Genomic DNA, 20,453 nt, shown 5'->3' on the forward strand with positions numbered 1-20,453 from the left:
TTCACTTGTTTCAATCATTAGACTGCGGCCATGCTGGAGTAACATTTTGGCGAATTTTTATTTTAGTCGAATGAATCAACCCCAGTATTTAATATTTTTTAAAGCCGGGTACTTTTTCTATCGGTCACTTTTGCTGAACTACTACGTTTCGGGGACATAAACACACCAACACAGGTTGTCAAGCAGTGGTGGAGGATAAAAACACACATGTTATATATATACACAACGGGCTTCTTTCAGTTTCCATTTACCAAATCCACTCACAAGGCTTTGGTCGGCCCGAGGATATAGTAGAAGACACTTGCCCAAGGTGCCACGCAGTGGGACTGAACCCGGAACCATGTGGTTCGTAAGCAAGCTACTTACCACATAGCCGCTCTTACACCTATATTAGCAAGTGTCTTTTACAATAGCCCTGGGCCTACCAAATCCTTGTGACTTACCCACATTCCACGCAGTGTGACAGAACTTCTTATCACACAGCCGCGCCTGCGTCTAAATTAAGCATAATTAACGAAGATATCATTATGAGTTCATAGAGTAGGCATGAACTTCTATTCTTGACATGAACAAAAGAACAACGAGAAATCATTTCAAAGCTCATCACACCACAGTCGTCAGATGTCTGCTTTGTCATGTGTCAACGGATCCAGTTAGTCTCTGGAGTATTTGTTTCTGATAGCTATCTGCGAATATATGCTGGTTTGCGATATACCCAATCCACATTAAGCTTATCGATCCATACGATGTGTGTATGTATGTATGTATGTATGTATGTATGTATGTATGTGGTATGTATATGTGTGTATGAAAGTATGTATCCATGCATTCATTCATTCATTCATGTATGCATGCATGCGTGCATGCGTGTGTGTGTGTGTGTGTGTGTTTGTGTATGTGTGTGTGTGAAATCCTGGAAGGAGTTGTACCAAACTTTGGCATTGAAAGTTATACAAACATCAGAACGGTGCGCGACTGCATCTTTCCAAAGATCCCAACATCGCCATCCAAGATACAAGACCAAATACTGCAAGAGCACACAAACATGTACACACACACACACACACACATACACACACACGCACACACAAACACACAGACTCACACACACGCACACAAATGTATGTATGTGCGTGCGCATGAATGTTTGAACATGCGTGCGTGCATATATTTATATCTGTGTGTGTATGTGTGCGTGTGTGAGTGTGTGTGTGTGTGTGTGTGTGTGTGTGTGTGTGTGTGTGTGTGTGTGTGTGTGTGTGTGTACATATCACGTACACACATGTGTGATAAAACATTTACATCGAAAGCATATTCTTCGAAACACATGGCCAAAGAACAAAATGACCGAAAGAAAAATTGATCGAAAACATACTCGTCTGCATCAAATGGGAAGACAAATTCGTAAAGGAAAAAAAGTCTGAAATATACTTAACTTGTCATCTAATTTATTTTCGTGATAAGAAAAAAAATTCTGAAACGAAATATATTTTCAGTTTTTCTGTTTCTTTTGTGTTTATTTTTTATAAGGAAGTAAATGCTTGTAGAGATGCATTGAAAGTTAATCTCGTGCAATCTTTCAAACGTGTTTTTGTAATTTTAAAATGATAGCAAATTATATAAAAACGATTTCAAACTAAATATTATTTCTAGTTATCGTTTTGTATATACGTTTCAGTACGCACGAGCGTGTAATATGATAGACATTCAGTAGTTATAGTAATAACACAGTTGGACACACTATTGACTTATAAAGCCAATACTAACTCAGTAGGATACGGTATTGACTTATAAAGCGCTTAATATACTTTGTAGTATATTATGGTTGCCATAACGAAAAACAGTGTTCCTGCAATTCATTAATCTCAATGATAATGATTTCAAACATAGGTACATTACCAAAACGTTTATGGTCAGAGTAGAATCGCTTAGTTCTACTTAATAATTTGAGTTAGTAGGGTTTTGAGGAATGTGGAACCACCTTTTAGCCACGATTGTTCCAAGGTCTAATTGACCTGGCATGTTAGTGCCTGATCCTAGCTATGGGTTAATTACAGAAGAAACTCCAAGCGCAAAACCTCCCTGCTTTGTGAGTGTCTTGGGAAAGGAAAAGTCTAGGAGAGTCAACTTCGACAGGAAGTCAAGGAGTTGAGTCCCTTGGAAAGTCCGGTGCCTTCATTGACATTCCTTCTGTAACTTCAGGGTAGGTAAGCGAATCTCGTCAACTCTGTAAGTCAGTTCACTTAGGAGAAAGCCACTCCAATATAAAAACCTACAGCTTGCTGTTCACCTCAGCCATCTAGCCCGCTGAGTTGGATAGGACTGTCATTTTAAAACTACTAAGCGCAGTCGGGAAGAAAGGCACTGCCGCGTCAATGATCGGTTCATGCAGTCACTGTTTAGGCATGCCGCACTTCCTCGTTATCTTCAGACTCGAAGAAACTGCCGTCATCTTATGAACAATGACATGCAAAGATAATCGCAACAGTATTTAATAATTGAAACTAAAGGGACATAGCTCAATGCCACGCCACCTACTGACATTGCATTAACTATTTCAAATATAGATTCACAACCTGAACAACTCAATAAGACAGTAGTATTTGACTAATACTAAAATAGTCGACCTCAATTATCTACTATGTGTCCAGTATATCTCTCGCAAAAACTTTAATGATTTTCTCATGCGAATGGTCATATTTTATAGTTATCACAAATAACTTTCTCAACCCGACGTCAGATTTTGTAAATTATACAAAATCTATAAATTTTGATTTATATATTAACTATTTCTCAATTTTAGAGCATTAAAACAATATGACACCAGTAATTCAAATATCAATAAATCATTTTATTTTTCTTTGTATATATTTTAAAACTGTTTCTTTAAAAAATTCCAACGCAAGCGTGGCTGTGTGGTAAGAAGATTGCTTCCCAACCACATATTTCCAGGTTCAGTCTCTCTGCGTGGCACCTTGGGAAACTGTCTTACTATAGCCTTGGGCTGATCAAAGCCTTCTGAGTGGATTTGGTAGACGGAAACTGAAAGGAACCCGTCGTAAATATATATGTATGTGTGTGTGTGTTTGTGTCAGTGTTTGTTCCCCACCACCGCTGGACAACCAGTGCTGGTGTGTTTATTTCCTCGTAACTTATCAGTTCGGCAAATGAGACAGATATAATAAGCTTTAAAATATAAATACTGAGATGATGAATTTGACTAAAAATGTTTCAAAGCGATACTCCAGCCTAGCCGTAGTCTAATGAATAAAACAAGAAAAAAAGAAAAAATTTTCTCGTATATTTTGTATTTTATTCGACTTTACGATCAATTTCCCTTTCGACTATTTTTTCTTTCTACGAATATGTCATTTTAAGAATATATCTTTCTGGTAATATGCTTTGGTCAGGCTAGAATGTCTTAAATACATATTTTCGACGAGTATTCCTGAACACACACACACACACACACACAACATAATTTCTAAGCGAATATCTGTATAACTTCGATCACATTACTAGATAGAACTTCCATTTGTAGCTCAGGGGTAGAGCGTTCGCTCTTCATTGCGAAAGTCCCCGGGTTCGGTCTCCATTTGGTGTATTTAATAAGGCGCAGGCACGATCGTGTAGTTAAGAAGCTCACTCTCTAATCAAGTGCTTTCTGGTATAGTCACGGACCAACAAATGCTTTGTGGGTGGTAGATGAAAACAGTAGGGTAAAGTAGTTGTATACTGCCAACTTAACGTGACAGTCCCAATGAGGGAATATATTACTGCTGTTTAGCCCTAGGAAGCCGGACCGCTAAACGGCAGTAGTATATTCCCTTATTGGGACTGTCACGTTAAGTTGGCAGTATACAACTATTTTATCGCATCACTACTGCTTAAGTCTCTCTGAGAGATTTAGAAATTTATTATTTCTAAATATATATGTATATATATATATATATATATATATATATATATATGTATATATATATATATATATATATATATATATATATATATATATATATATATATATATATATATATATATATATATATATATATATATATATATATATATATATATATATACATATATATATATATAGCTTTCAAATGTTGGCTCAAGGCCAGCAGTTTCGAAGAGGGGGTAAGTTGATTACATCGACCACAATGCTAAACTGTACTTCTTTTATCGACCCCGAAAGTATAAAAGGCAAAGTTGATCTTGGCAGCATTTGAACTGAAAAAGTAAAGACGGACGAAACGCCCCTAAGCACTCTGTCCGGCGTGCTAACGACTCCGCCAGCTCGCCTCATATATATATGTTTTTGTGTGTGTGTGTGTGTGTGTGTGTGTGTGTGTGTGTGTGTGTGTGTGTGTGTGTGTGTTTATCCTCCGCTGCCATTTGATAACCAGTGTTGGCTTGTTTACGTCCCTGTAGCATTTGCGGTTCGGCAAAAGAGATGGTATAATAAAGTATCAGACTTGAAAAATAAGTACTAGGGTCGATTGGTTCGACTAAAACCCTTCAACGCAGTGCCCCAGCATGGCCACAGTTCCATGATTGAAACAAATAAAGGATTAAAAAAAAAAAAAAAAGATTTCCTTCTTTTTCGTCTTTGCTGCTGCCACCTCCAACGTAAATTATAGCAATTTCTTCTCTGAGTACCGCTTCTTCTTACCTGCTGCTTACCATTAAATCTTCGTTATATGTCAGGTCATTGACGCCACTATGAAACATTTATTGATACTATTTCTGATGAAGTTGGAGGAAAAAAGACGGGTTCATTATTATGCTTGATAGCATTAAGACAGTTTAAAAACCTTATAAACGTATCAAGCTCCATTTTGTATTTTCGCTGATAAAGCAGATAAAATATGACAATTTTATTCTCACAAATACTAGATGATCCTCCCCATCAAAATGATATTCCCGAATATTCTTTTGGTGGAAGAGTCACCTGGCATTTGTCCTGCTTTTGAAATTCTGGTGGAACCCCTGAGTACGAGCTATGATCAATAGTGTTCCAACCATGACCATCCCTCCTGTTTCCAAGAAAAGTATATCTAGGATTACATTATTCAGTCGGTAGCGTGTGGTTTGAGGGAGATTTTGCTGCAATTTTCTTACATATTAAGTAACCGCTTATCAAAACTCCCGTCTCCTGTTAATACTCGAATTGTTTTTGTGTTTTTTTTTTCATTGAAATTATGCAACAAGATCTGAACAAAAATTGAAAACGTATGTTATTTGATTACTTTGAAATCCCTGCGGATTGTGTCGTAAAGTTGTAGCTTATACCTAAATCTAGAACCCTTTTTTTATTACTGTAATCTTCAGACAGAATCTGGATTGACACTTTGAACCGCAGATACAGTTTATCTGATGAGCTGCCACACAACTTCTGTATTTCGTTGTATCATAATGTGACTAAAATTAAAAAAGGATAGTACTTTTTAAATTTAATTCTTTAGCTGAATGCTTCTCAAACTATTATTTTTAACGATCACTCATTTTCTTTTTATCTTTCTATTTTCTTTTCTTTTTTTTTTACTTGTTTCAGTCATTTTTAATGCTTTCGATCATCGATCCCAATAGCTAATTTTGTTGTTGTTTTGTTTTGTACGTCTGGTACATTTTCTATCGGAGTCTTTTGCCGATAACACTTATCAAGTAGCGGGAGGGGACAGATATAAAGACACGCACAAATACACACATACGACAGGCTTCTTTCAGTTTCCGCATATCAAATCGTCTCACAACGTTTTAGTCGACCCAAGGCTATATTAGAAGACACCTACGCTACCTTGTAGTGGGTTTGAACCTGAAAGCAAATGGTTGGGAAGCAAGCTTTTTACCACAAAATCATATTTTAGTAACACTTTTTCAATATCGCCCACCGCCTATTTTTTAATGTACTTACACGTAATATTAGGATATAACTTAAAGTGGGTGACTGCTTACCACAGTCGTCGTCGCCATGCGTCGTAAGCTTTGCAGCGCGTTAATGACACAACGATAAAAGTCTTCCTAATTGAACGCGAGTTCTCCCATCTAATGAATTCACAGCGTTACTTCGTTCTGACTTTTATTTATAGAGGTTATTTTATTTTTATTTTTTTATTTTTTTAGCAGTGATACTGAGGTGGTTTGCCATTGCCTTTTCCAACTGGCTGATTGTTGGCCCACAAGTAGCTCATCTGCCCTTCGGCAGGTCTTGTTTGTAATCCTACTGGGTGTCCAACAACAAACAGGCTTCTGTAAAGAACTGTCTTCTTATAAAACAAATTTAAGTCTGTGGAAACATCTTCACGTCATCCAGAATCACCTGGGTTTACTGAAAGAAGAATAATTACTAATGTTAAAATAGACTTAAAAGCAAACACATCTTGTAAAAGTGTGGCAAGCTACTCAAGTGAAGAGTAGGGTGGGGCGGTTTAGTTGGCGATCACTCGACCTTTGAATAGGTAGTACTGGTTTACATGGTAGCAGGTCCCATCAGTCTGCGATGAGATCTCTGACCTGGTTTCAACTTATCACAGTACCACCCTATTATATTGTTTGCAATCCATCGGTGTCCAACGATGACAAAGTTTGTGTTTTCTCAGCGATGGGAGCGCATGTGACTCAGCAGTTTAGAGCTGGAAGCACACATGCGACCATAAGTGTCACAACGATAGTCTGTTGCCTGGATTAAGGCGGACGCCGCCCTGTGACATCAGTCTCTTGCAGCAGCGAGACGCTGACGCTGGTTCTCTTCGAAGGCAGCTGCTACTCGTGTGGTGAGACCTCCACGCTGATCTGTCTGCAACAGAGGCTTCAAGTTTGCGTGGCTTGATGCTGCTCTATTTGGGGTTGCTTTTCAGGATGTGCTTGTACCTCAGCTTTTCACTAAACCACCCTATTATAGGCGAATAATATTAAGCATAAATGGCATATATTTTTGTTTCGCTTTTAACTTGCTTACATTTTGAAGTTAGTTGTTATTGTTGACAATCTTGTTTTGGGATTGAGGTTAACTTGCAGTTAGCATACTATTACATTTATCTATTTATCATCATCATCATCATCGTCATCATTATTTTGCTAATATTTGAATATTAGGTTTCCGGAAAGTTCGTGCCGATTTATAGTAGCTTAGCTTTCGGCTTATTTACCATGAAACCACCTCAATTCTGTGAAGAGGGTATTTTCAAGTTAAAGGAAAGATGGAGACGCATTGTTCAACAAAATGGTTCATATTTGGTTGATTAAAAATGTAATGGCAAGTATTTATTGACCTTTTTCTTTCCTTTAAAAATCGGCACGAACTTTCCGGACGGCAAGCTGGCAGAATCGTTAGCACGCCTGCAAAATGTTAAGAAGCATTTCGCCCGTCTTAACGTTCTGAGTTCGAATTCCACCGAGGTTGACTTTGCCTTACATCCTTTCGGAGTCAATAAAATAAGTACCAGTTGAGCACTCGGGTCGATGTAATCGACTTAGCCCTGTTCCGAACTTGCTGACCTTGTGTCAAAATTTGAAACCAATATTTACCTTGAAGGCAAAGACTAAAATCGCTATACAGATGCATCTGTTACCTCTCTACCGCCCTTTTGCCTCCTACCTAACCCTGTGGTGGTCTGCCCTTGGTTTAGTCTTGTGCATGCGAACCTTCTCCAGCACACTTTATACGACATGGGAGGGTACGTAAACCTCCGCTGCCACCGTTGATGACTGGAACATCGATTCCCACGACTAGACTTTGAATGAATTCTGGCGTGGTTTCCCGATGCCTTCTCCAGGTAGGTGGGATTTGAACACAGAATGCAAAGAGCTGGATGATGTAGTGTAAAGTTTCTGTCACTCTTCCACCTGCAGAGCTACGAGAAATAAAATGTCTTGCTCAAAAACGCGCGCACGCGCACGCACACACACACACACACACACACACACAAACACACACACATGTATATATGTGTGTGTATGTGTGAGTGACGAGCTTTCAGTGTCCGCCTACCTAATCCTGTCACAAGGATTTGATAGGACCGGGGCTATTGTAAAAGATACTTGCCAATATAGGTGTAAGAGCGGCTGTGTGGTAAGCAGCTTGCTTACGAACCACATGGTTCCGGGTTCAGTCCCACTGCGTGGAACCTTGGGCAAGTGTCTTCTACTATAGCTTCGGGCCGACCAAAGCCTTGTGAGTGGATTTGGTAGACGGAAACTGAAAGAAGCCCGTCGTACATATGTATACATATGTGTGTGTGTGTGTGTCCGTGTTTGTCCCCTCAACATCACTTGACAACACATGCTGGTGTATTTACGTCCCCGTAACTTAGCGGTTCGGCAAAAGACACTGATAGAATAAGTACATCGTTTATAAAGAATAAGTCCTGGGTCGATTTGCTCGACTAAAGGCGGTGCTCTAGCATGGCCACAGTCAAATAACTGAAACAAGTAAAAGAGTAAAAGTGAATATGCCGCGCTGAGGAATCGAACCTAAGACCACATGGCTAGGAAGTAAGCCACAACCGCACCTACGTCTATGTTTATTTTTGATTATTAACTCATGTTAAGGCGGTGAGCTAGCAGAGTTGCAAACACGCCGAGCAAAATGCTTTGCAGCATTTCGTCCGTCTTTACGTTCTGAGTTCAAATTCCATTGTGGTCGACTTTGCCTTTCATTCACTCGAGATCGATAAAACAACTACCAGTCAAGCACTGGAGTCTTGTGCCTACAATAGAAAGGATTTTTCAATTATGTTAATGTAAATACGTTCAGCATGGTTGTTAAACTGCGATAACCACTAGACATTCTTATAAAGATACACGCTATATAAAATATATCGAATCCAAACTCCTATGAAAACACACGTTTCTGGGAATTATACAGGACAGATTTATGATAATTCAATCGATTGAGCTAACTGTTATAATACTGCAGTTTAATGTATCAATTCAAAAGTTATATGAAGTTAATTGCAACAATATGATTTGAACCCGAGGGACGAAAGCAAATTTAGTTTAACGATTTTTTGTATCAGTAACACTTCACTAGTAGCTGCATTTACGTTGTTGGTTAAATGCAAATGAGTTGGCTATAACTCAACATCAGAAAGCACTCGCACATGCACACATGCTGTCTCTCTTTCTCTGTCTGTTTCTGTCTCTCTGTCTGTCGGTCTGTCTGTCTGACTGTCAGTCTGTTTCTACCTCTCTCTCACTCTCACTTTCTAGTTTTTATCTTTTTTAACGCGACCATACTGGGGCACCAAAGCGAAAAGTTTAATCGAACTAAGTATTTATTTTTTAAATAAGCTTGTTACTTATTATATAATATTCTTATTGTCGAACCGCTATAATTACGGAGACTTAAAACCTGGCGGTGGATAAACACAAAGACGCGCGCGCACGCGCGTATGCATGTATGTATGTATGTACGTGCATGTGCATGTGTTTGTGTGTGTGTTTGAGTGTGTGCATGCGTGTGTGCCAGTGTGTGTGTGTTCGACTTGCTTCTTTCAAGTCCCATCTACCGAATCCATCCACAAGGCATTGATTAGCCTGCAGCTATAGAAGAAGACGCTTGCCAAAGGTGCCACACAGTGGACTCTGAACCCGGAATTATGTGGAAGTGAAGCAAACTTCTTATCGAGTTTTATTTTTATTTCTATTTTTACTTTACTTTATTTTAGTAGTAATTTCATTGCAGTCATGGATTTAGGAAAAAGATATCGACCATGATACTTATGTTAGTCTGGTACTTACTTAATCAATCAACAATATCGAATTGCTTACTAAAAACGCTTTTTGATTGATCCAGCACCAGTTTTATATGTAAACACGTACACATGTCAACAACAACAACAACACACGCGTGCACACACACACACACACACACACACACACACTATATATATATATATATATATATATATATAGGCGCAGGCGTGGCTGTGTGGCTCTGTGGCTGTGTGATTAGAAGCTTGCTTCCCAATCACATGGTTCCGGGTTCAGTCCCACTACGTCGCACCTTGGGCAAGTGCCCTCTACTAACTATAGCCTAGCCCACCAAATCCCTGTGAGAAACAGAAAGAAGCCCATCGTGTATTATGTATATATATATATATATATATGTTTATCCGTTGGTGTCTTTGTTTGTCCCCCAGTACCACTCGACAACCGGTGTTGGTATGTTTGCGTCCCCGTAACTTAACGGTTAGGCAAAAAGCCTGGAGTCGATTTGTTCGAATAAAGAAACTTTTCTGACTGAAATAAGTAAAAGAATAAAAGAATGTGTGTGTGTGTGTGTGTGTTTCAGATGTGTGCGTGCGTATTTCCTTAATGGCATTTCAATTTTGGCGAATTCCTCATTCTTGAGATTATCCCATCTTCTCCGTCTGTAGTTAGTCCCGCTTTCTACCCAAGTGATTGTTCTAACTTCTCCTGGAACAGAGATAATTTCGATAAATCAAGAAGTTATGTTCTATGACTTCATTCAAATTTGTTGTTTAAATACATGCCACACATACATGTGATACATACATACATGCATACGTACATACATACAAACATATATATCACACGCGCGCGCGCGCACACACACATTCACATCCCACAAAACCTACTAAAACTAGAGACAATCAATTAAGTATTATCACAGCGGAATAAGATTATCTCTGAAGTCAATCAAGCGATATCAATGTGTAATTATAAACCATGAATCCAAAATATTGTTCAACCTTATGAGAATGAAGGTTGTATATATACGTACGCATATGTACATAGCTATTTATATATACATGTATGTATATATGTATGTATGTATGTATGTATGTATGTATGTATGTATGTATGTATATATGTATGTCTGTGTGTATGTATGTATTAATGGTTGTACGTATATCTATCTATCTATCTATCTATCTATCTATCTATCTATCTATCCATAGATAGATAGATAGATATGCGCTTGTGTATGTGCATGTATTATTGTGTTTGGGGAGAGTCAATCTCTTTTAGCACCTTATTATTTAACACACTCACCAGTTCGATTTCCACTCATTTACTTATTTATTTCTTCTAAAATTTTTTCGTTTCGTCTCGCAACCTTTTCAAGAGTCATCAAATTCTTTTACAAGCTTGGCCAGCGCTACGAAGTGCGGTGTGCAGTTGTTAATGGGGACCCTCTACGCTACAGAAGCTGAAGACTGATTTTCTATGCTTCGTGTAGTTCGCTAGTCCCAGCCCAAACACGTTGAGGGCTTGATATACAAAAAAAAAAAAAAAATCCATCATAGTGTGGTAAGTAGCTTGCTCACCAACCACAGTACCACGCAGTGGGACTGTGGGCAAGTGTCTTCTACTATTGCCTCGGGCCGACCAAATCCTTGTGAGTGGATTTGGTAGACGGAAACTGAAAGAAGCCCGTCATATATATATGTGTATGTGTGTGTGCGTGTATGTGTGTGTGTGTGTTTGTGCGTCTGTGTTTGTTCATCCAACATCGCTTGACAACCGATGCTGGTGTGTTCATGCCTCTGTAATATAGCGTTTCGGCAAAAGAGACCGATAGATTAAGTACTAGGCTTACAAATAATAAGTCCTGGAGTCGATTTGTTCGACTAAAGGCGGTGTTCCAACGTGGCCGCAGTCAAGTGACTGAAACCAATAAAAGAATAGCGTTCTTCGTTCAAGCGAGTGCGTGGGCCTTCTCTAGGCACGGAGATCAATTTGGATAAATCCGTCTAATTGGCTAATAACTGGCTCTTTTTACAAGAATAGTGTTGACAGTGAATTTGAAGTATCGGCCTGCTAGCCTTCATCAGACTGTGAAATATTCAAGTTTCATCTAGGTTTATATAGACGTTTCTGAATTTATTTTTCTCGGGTAGATGGAACTATATTTAATGGTAATTAGATTGTAGGGTATGTTCTAAGGAAGTTTTCCATTATCTTCCAATTTTTTTTTGCTTAGGTCTTACCCCACAACCTATTCATATTTCAATATTGCTCCACCTACTCCAGGAAATATAAAACAAAAAAAATTATCAACCAGACATTGTATCGAACCAAGATGAACTCAAATGTATACAATTCGATGCAGGCCGAAACTTTGTAGCTGTTAACACTATTCTTGTTAAAGAATTATAATATGTACTATAGAAAATGTATTGAGTTTAAAGTAAAATGCTTTTTATTATAACTTGCCATTAGCACGCTTTACGGCATCAGCACGTTTTGTGAAATTTCGTCTGTCTTTATATGCTAATTTCAAATGCCACTGAGATCGGTTTTACCTTTCATCTTTTCGGAGTCGATGAAATATGCACCAGTTGAGGACTGGGGTCAAAGTAATCAACTAACCGCCTTCGCCCAAATTGCTGGTCTTGTGCCTATCATAGAAGGGATTATAACTCGACATAGCTGGCAGAATCGATAGCACGCAACACAAATCGCTTAGCGGTATTTCATCTGTTTGTATGTTCAAGACATTAAATTCCGTTGAGGTCGACTTCGTCTTTCTTCCTTTTCGGGGTCCAAGAAATTAGTACCAGTGAGGCACTGGGTCGATGTAATCAACTTACCTCTCCTCCAGCCAAATATTTCAGGTTTTATGTCTATAGTAGAAAGAGTTAAATATAATATATATACGTGTGTGTATGTGTGTATGCACGTACATACATCTATGTGTGTGTTTGTATCAACATGGAGTAGTTTTGGTTAAGTGTTGTGTGGTATTGTTTAAATGAGATTCGTTGTGTAGGGCCGTAACAACGCGAAACGACGGTACAAAGTAAACTACAAATGGAAAAAGAAAAGAAAAGGAAACAAAATAAAGTTGTAGTTTTACCTTGTATTTCTTTATTTCGGTGTTATAACACCCTCTTCAGCGAGGGGTCGAAAAGACTTTCCCATTTCCCTTTTTTTGCCAAATGTCCTGAAGAAGAGATTTTATAACACTGAAATATAGAAAAACAAGGTAACACTGCAACTTTGTTTTCTTTCATTTTTTTGTATATATGCATATGTGTGTGCATGTGAATGTATATATATAAATATATACATATATATATGTGTGTTTAAATATGTGTGTAGGTGCGTGTGTGCGTGTGTGCGTGTGTGTGTATTTACTTATGGGAGGTTTTGCTATGCAGAAGATCCAAAAGGCAGGCAAGGCTATGTGTTACAGAAGGCTATTAGACTCCCGGTTCGATAATAGTATGAGTGAGAAGCCTAACGCGGGTCGCGTGTGAGCGGCAGTGTGAAATTTCTACGACATTTTATAAAGGGAGGAGTAGTTTTACAGCTGTTTCAGGGATATAAAAGAGATATAAAAATAAAGAGATATTTTGGATGTTAAACTTGTTGTTAACATCCAACATATATCTTTATCGTTATCTTTATTTTTATTCTTATGTTTCCCTTTATACTTCCTATATCTCTCCCTTTACAAAATAACTTCTTATATTGAACTCTACTATTTCCTTCTATTTAGCTCTCTCATATCGCTTTTGATGATGAAATATCTTTTATATCCCTGAAACAGCTGTAAGACTACCTTTCTCTTTATAAAATGTCCTAGAAATTTCACAGTGCCTTGGCTTTGTTGTCTCATTTTATTTAACCTATATATGTATACATATATATATATATATATATATATATATATATATATATATATATATATATATATATATGTATATGCGTGTTTGTGTGTGCGCGCGGGTGTGTGTATGCATATATGTATATATATGTATATACATATGTATATATATATATATATATATATGTATATATATATATATATATATATATATATATATATATATATATATATATATATATATATATGTAAATATATATGTAAATATATATGTATATATATGCATATATATATGTGTGTGTGTGTGTGTGTTGTGTGTGTGTGTGTGTGTGTGTGTGTGTGTGTGTGTGTATATGCAGCTTCCTAACAACGTGGTTCCGTGTATAGTCCCATTGCATGGCACCTTGCATAAATGTCTTCCGCTATAGCCTCGAGCCGATTGAAGTCTTGTGAGTAGATTTGGTAGACGGAAACTGAAAGAAGCCCGTTATATGAGTGTGTGGGTAGGTGGGAGTGGGTGGGAATGGGGGTGTCTTTGTGTCTGTGATCGTTTCCCACCACTGCTTGACAACCGGTGTTGATATGTTTACGTCTCCGTTAATCTAGCGGTTCAGCGAAATGAGCCGATAGAATAAGTACCAGGCTTTAAAAACAAAGTACTGGGTCGGTTCATTCGATTAAAAATTGTTCAGACGGTGCCCCGGCATGGCCGGAGTCTAATGACTGAAAGGCTTAAAAGAAAAATGACAAAAAAAGATATCTATCTATCTATCTATCTATCTACACACACACACACATGTTTGGAACCGACAGTTTTCTATCAACTTTCGTTCACAGAGCATTACTCAAGCATTTGATATCAGATACTTGTCTAAAATCAGTATCGTAGCTATGAGGAAGGGGGATAAGGGTAGGGTGTACTCCGCCCTGGACGATGCTTTTATGGAGGCGGTACTTTTGGGTCTGCTTTATAATCCTGTTTATAGTTGCCAGGGTGGGTGCGATAAACTCAATGGCAGCCCTGGAACTCACACTGTAGGTACCCCACTATCAACAAAATAACGCACAATGGAATCAAACTCGCACCCACATGTTTCCGAATGGAACTTCCGCCTCTCCCCCCACTCATACTCATACATTATTTTGATTTAATTTGATGAATATCTAAGTTGAACAAAGTTGGTATTAGTTAGATTCGAGCTCACAAACCAGAAGCGCCTGTTTCTTGAAACCGCAAAGCATTACTCCTCTTCGCTCTCTGCCGTCGATGCAATCCACAATAAACCATACACACACACACACACACACACACTGCGCGCGCATTTGCCCTTATTTATCTTAGAATAACGACTTATATCTTCTTGATGCTGTGGGGGTCTATGGTATTTTTGTTTAGCCGCTTAGCCCAAGGTCAGTCCTGATCGAGCAAACTTAGGATAAAACGTATTCCAGCCGTGACCATTCCGTTTTCAATTATTTATTTATTTATTTATTATTATTATTATTATTATTATTATTATTATTATTATTATTATTATGCCGGACAAGCACTCTGGACCACTTTAATCAAAGTGTTCAGAATTTTAAGATAGTTAAAACACGAGTCGAAAGATATTAAGCTACTGTTTCTAACATATCAACCGGCCACATAAAGTCTCTCGCTTCATCTCATGAAATTCATGCTGTTGCTGTTGTTGGGGTGATTTAGCCCTGCATTAGCCCTCGCATTGCATAACAATGACCAAAAGTATTCCAGCTGTAATCTTCCTTCTTCCAAAAGGCATGAATTTTATCAAGAATGTTCATTCTTTGTTCTTTTTTTGTTTTTTTTTTAAACGACATGATATGATTTGCGATTGATTTAGCTGCTATTTTTAGAAGGGCGAGTGACCGCGAAGAAACTCATATACAGATTATGTGATACGAAGCAGACTCGGCTGCGATTCGAAATAGCGTCGCTTAAATCACCATGCACACATACACAAATATACAAATATATAATGCATACATACGTATAGACACATACATATATGCACACAGACGTATGTAGACACGCTTCTATGCACACACGCACACACACACACACGTAAGTGTTTGAGTGTCTACATTAACATATACATATATGTTGATAGATTCTTCATATACCTAAAAAAAGGTTGCGATTTGGGACGTTATAACATTCATACGTTTAGCAGTTAGATTAGCGTTTTAAATCAATTCAAATAGTTTTCACCGCGAATCGAAACCATATCGTCCCGATTGTCTATCAGTGGTTTGCTATTTTTCTTTACCGTGCTCTACCAACTGCGTGTGCATATATATATATATATATATATATATATATATATATATATATGCATATATATATATATATATATATATATATATATATATATATTTATATTTATATTTATATATCCAAAACTCTCAGCCGTAGAGTCACTCAGTTACTTTTGCCGCTAATAAACAGATAAATAAATATATATATATAATATTTAACACATATACACACGCACATACATGTCGACAATCAACGATATATATTCAACCGACTATCTACCTATCTATCTCTATATCTACACACACACACCACATATATATATACATATACACACACACATATATATATATATATATATACACATATATACTCTGTGTGCATGCGTAAGTTTATATGTATACACACACACACGTTGTGGTACCGCCTTTCTTACCGTAGTTTCTTTTTCTTTTCCTCTCTCTGTCTCCCTCTCTTTCTCTGTCTATGTCAATCCTCTACTCTAACTACCTCCAGTTCCCTCTCTTTACATTGCACTCACTTTCTCTCTTTACTTTCTTTCTATCTGCGTTCCCGCTATACTTTCTATTACTCTACCTGCACCTCCACTTACAGTTGCACTCTTTTACTCACTCTCACACTCAGTCATCACTTTCTCTCTCTCTCTCTGGTTCATTCACTCAACACATCGCACACACACTTACAGACAAGCACACCCATACAAACACAAACACACACGTTTATATATACAGAGAGAGAGGGTAGCGATTATACATATGTGAGTGTATGTGTTTTCTCCTCCCTCTCTATCTCACTCAATATCTTACTCCTCTCTCACTCACACTACTTCCGTCAGAAGGTGTTACATTGGTTGATATTGATGCAATGTAAAAGAGATGTGAGCTGATGGTGTTGTGTTGTGTCGCTGGCGTTATGGTTATTATTAGTATTATTTTATTATAACAGAACAGAGGTTTTTTCTTTTCTTTTTTTCTTCTTTGTTTTAGTTTGATAACTGACTGATAAGTGTTGTGGTGGTCTACTACTTGGTTTTTCTTTTCTTCTTCTTCGGCTTCTGCTGCTATACTATTATTACTACTACTTTAAGCCTGCTTTACTCTGTGGCTTGTTTACACGGCACAACAACCACAAAACACCACACATTACGGAATAATATTATATCGTATCATAGCTTTTAGTGTAGTGTAAAATATACTACATAGTTTACGAAACATTTACTAAAGGAGGAAACATATATATACATATATATATATGTGTGTGCAAGATACACCAGCCACTTAATACAAAAACCAGATTTATATGGATTTATCTATCACAGCAAGAGATCTCTTGTAACTACTACTGATATATATATATATATATATATATATATATATATATATATATACTCCATTTTCAAAAGGCCTGGTTTCTATGGATTAATACAAACACAAAAAAGCACATTTTTAAAGAACGGGGTGTTTTTTTATTATATATATGGATTTATCATCTTATCAACACAGTGAGACCACCACCAAGAAACAGTTGACATATTATTATTATTATACTTGAGATATAATATTAATATATAATATTATATAATATATATATATATTTATATGTTTGTGTATTGTGGAGATCTTATTGCTGACTTTACCTCCATGTCACAACAATTATTTAAACAATATCAACACGACCACCACTATTTAAAACGTGGTATTATGGAGATTTAAAGAAGTTAAGGTATGTACCAAATAAATACTCTGTTGTATATTTCTTTTGCGGTAAAAAAAAGCAACAATAAAAACTTGAAGTGGTTGTTATTGCAGCAGTTAATAAATACAGCGGTTATTGCATGCATACACGCATACATGCGTCTGTATGTATATATATATATATATATATACACACACATATGTATACAGAAGTAGGCATTCATATTTGAATTTATTTACAGCGAGTAGGAGAGTACTCCATCCTGATGCACTGAAATTAAACTGTTATATCACTCGAACTGGATTAAGATATGCTCTCTTGCCACTCCGAGTCATGCAGGGTTTTTTTTTTTTGTCTAATTTGTGTGTGTCTATACACACACATGCTTGAATTGAAAAGCATGAAGTAAAAGTACTCCATGCTTAAATCATTTATTATAATATAGAAGTTGTGATTATTACCCCGGCTGCTCCAAGTTTCACGTTTCGCCACTGTTATAAATGTATATAACCACCTATATTACTCACCACACGTATGCTACATATACACATACATATTCAAACATATTATTCACACTCACACACACACATACATCTCTCTCTCCTTCTCTCTCCCTCTCCTCTCTCTCTCCTCTTCTCCTCTCCCTCTCCCTCTCTCTCTCCTCTCTCTCTCTCTCTCTCTCTTCTCTCTCTCTCTCTCCTCTCTCTCCTCTCTCTCTCTCTCTCTCTCTCTCTCTTCTCTCTCTCTCTCTCTCTCTCTCTCTCTCTCTCTCTCTATTATTATATATATAGATGTATGCATACGCATTCTCTCAAAGACTGAAAACTTCACTAATTGTGACTCTGAGTTTTCACGATTTTATCGATTCTTAAAGGCAATAAAAAATGGGCAAGGTGTTGCCACCAAAGAAATCAGAAGTACTCATACATATATTAGAGTGAAATATTGAGGTTATAAGGTTATATTGTATTTTAACTGCTGTAAATGAAGAAGTAAAGGGGGGGGGGGGGGTTCTGCTTCTGTTTCTAGCAAAACTGGTTCTATCTAGTACCCTTATATATATATATTTGACAGATTATTAACGGACATCCTAAAAAAACCCCACAAATCGGCATGAATAAGACTGAAGGTAAATCCGAACCCGTGTGGAAGAACACACCGCGTCTTCGGTCGGCATGCTAGAAATAGCAGTCAGTTTTCTCTAATATCAAATTGTATTGATTTCATCCCACAAATCGCACGAACAAAATTAACGGTCAATCCGAACCTACAATGGAAGAACACACTGCGTCTTTGGTCGGCATACTAGAAATAGCAGCCAAATATCTTTCGCATTAAATTGTACTGATTTTTTTCCCTTTCATATCGCACAAACGAATTTAAAAAGAAATCAAACATACGTAGAAGAAAGAACACACCACGTCTTCGGTCAGCATGCTAGAAATCGCAGTCGAATTTCCCCCATCAAATTGTACTCTTATATTTTCCACAAATCCCGCAAATGAATTTAAAGGTAAGTCGATCCTATATGGAAGAAAGAACGCTCTCCATCTTCAGTCGGCTTGCTAGAAATAACAGTCAAATCTCCCTCATAGAATTATACTGTTATTTCTTTGTTTTAAAGCAAGTACGTATTTGATTATGTATATAGCCTTACATTCATACTGTCAAGAAATAAAACGAGTAAAACAAGAAAAAAGAAAAACAAAGCGGAATGGTCGTGTGTGGAACGTCTTTTAATTCATCATTGACCTGGGGGTGGGTGTTTAATTAACGTATAATTACAACTACAGTAATGAAATTAATGTCAGTATTAGTTAGTAATTAGTGTGAGATTAGAATATATTAAAAGTAGTCATTAAATATCTGTAATCAGTGATGAAAAGACTAAGATTTAGATTAGGTTACTTATAATCAAATCTATTCAGGTGCGTTGTGTGTGATCTGTTCATTCGATTAAGTTCACCGATTTAATTACTCTCCCACACACTTAAAACATAAGATGACTGTTCAGTGTGTGTGTGTGTGTGTGTATGTGTGTGCGCGCGTGTACACATGTATCGCTTATATATGCGTTTACATTCCTATGTACATATGTATATATATATATATATATATATATATATATATATATATATATATATATATATGGGGTAGCTGATGAAGTAGATTGTTCTCTATGTGGCTTGTGTGTTTTCTCGTCTACGTTTTGTTTGCAATGTCCTGTACCCAGATATGCACCTATACATACAGGTGGATGTCGGTATGCACATACCTGTACGTATATATGCATATACTCATTTACTATTTGTTTATATATATATATATATATATATACACATAGATTTATACATATCTCTTGGTATATATACACAATACATGCATATATATTTAAACGCGCATATATATATATATATATATATATATATATATATGCGTTTCTCTCTCTCATGTATATATATATATATAGATAATGTGTGTGTGTGTGATTGAAGCATATAGGTGTTCAATACACCTTTGAGTTACAATTAAGTCTGATATATTTGTGTGTAATGCAAATAAATTACTCTCACTTACGTATAACTATATAATATATATGTGCCTCTGTGTTTGTAAAAACATGCCTTTGTATTCCCGCCTGCACACACACTTACGTGTGTGTAGGTATGGATGTGTTTGTGTATGTATGTATATATATATATATATATATATATATATATATATATATATATATATACGTGTGTGCGTATTTATATATATATATATATATATATATATATATATATGCGTGTGTGCTTATTTATATATATACACATATAAATATATGAGTGTGCATATTTATACACATACACACACACACACACTGCCCGTCTGCAA

At 36.9% G+C, this 20,453-nt stretch overlaps 1 protein-coding gene and 1 long non-coding RNA gene across 11 annotated transcripts in view; one reads left to right on the plus strand and one right to left on the minus strand.

The window, feature by feature from the left end:
- LOC106867420 (zinc finger CCCH domain-containing protein 10) overlaps nucleotides 1-20,453 on the plus strand; it is a 639,081-nt gene that overhangs the window by 38,994 nt on the left and 579,634 nt on the right. The window lies entirely within an intron of this gene.
- Nucleotides 10,215-19,617, minus strand: LOC149134355 (uncharacterized). Its single transcript, XR_016242848.1, has 3 exons — nucleotides 18,977-19,617; nucleotides 12,830-12,916; nucleotides 10,215-12,596 (listed from the first exon to the last, which is right to left on the minus strand). It is a non-coding gene; the product is annotated as an uncharacterized LOC149134355 (long non-coding RNA).

The sequence above is a fragment of the Octopus bimaculoides genome, chromosome 8 (genome assembly GCF_046866305.1).
Source record: "Octopus bimaculoides isolate indiv1 chromosome 8, ASM4686630v1, whole genome shotgun sequence".
Taxonomy (NCBI): domain Eukaryota; kingdom Metazoa; phylum Mollusca; class Cephalopoda; order Octopoda; family Octopodidae; genus Octopus; species Octopus bimaculoides.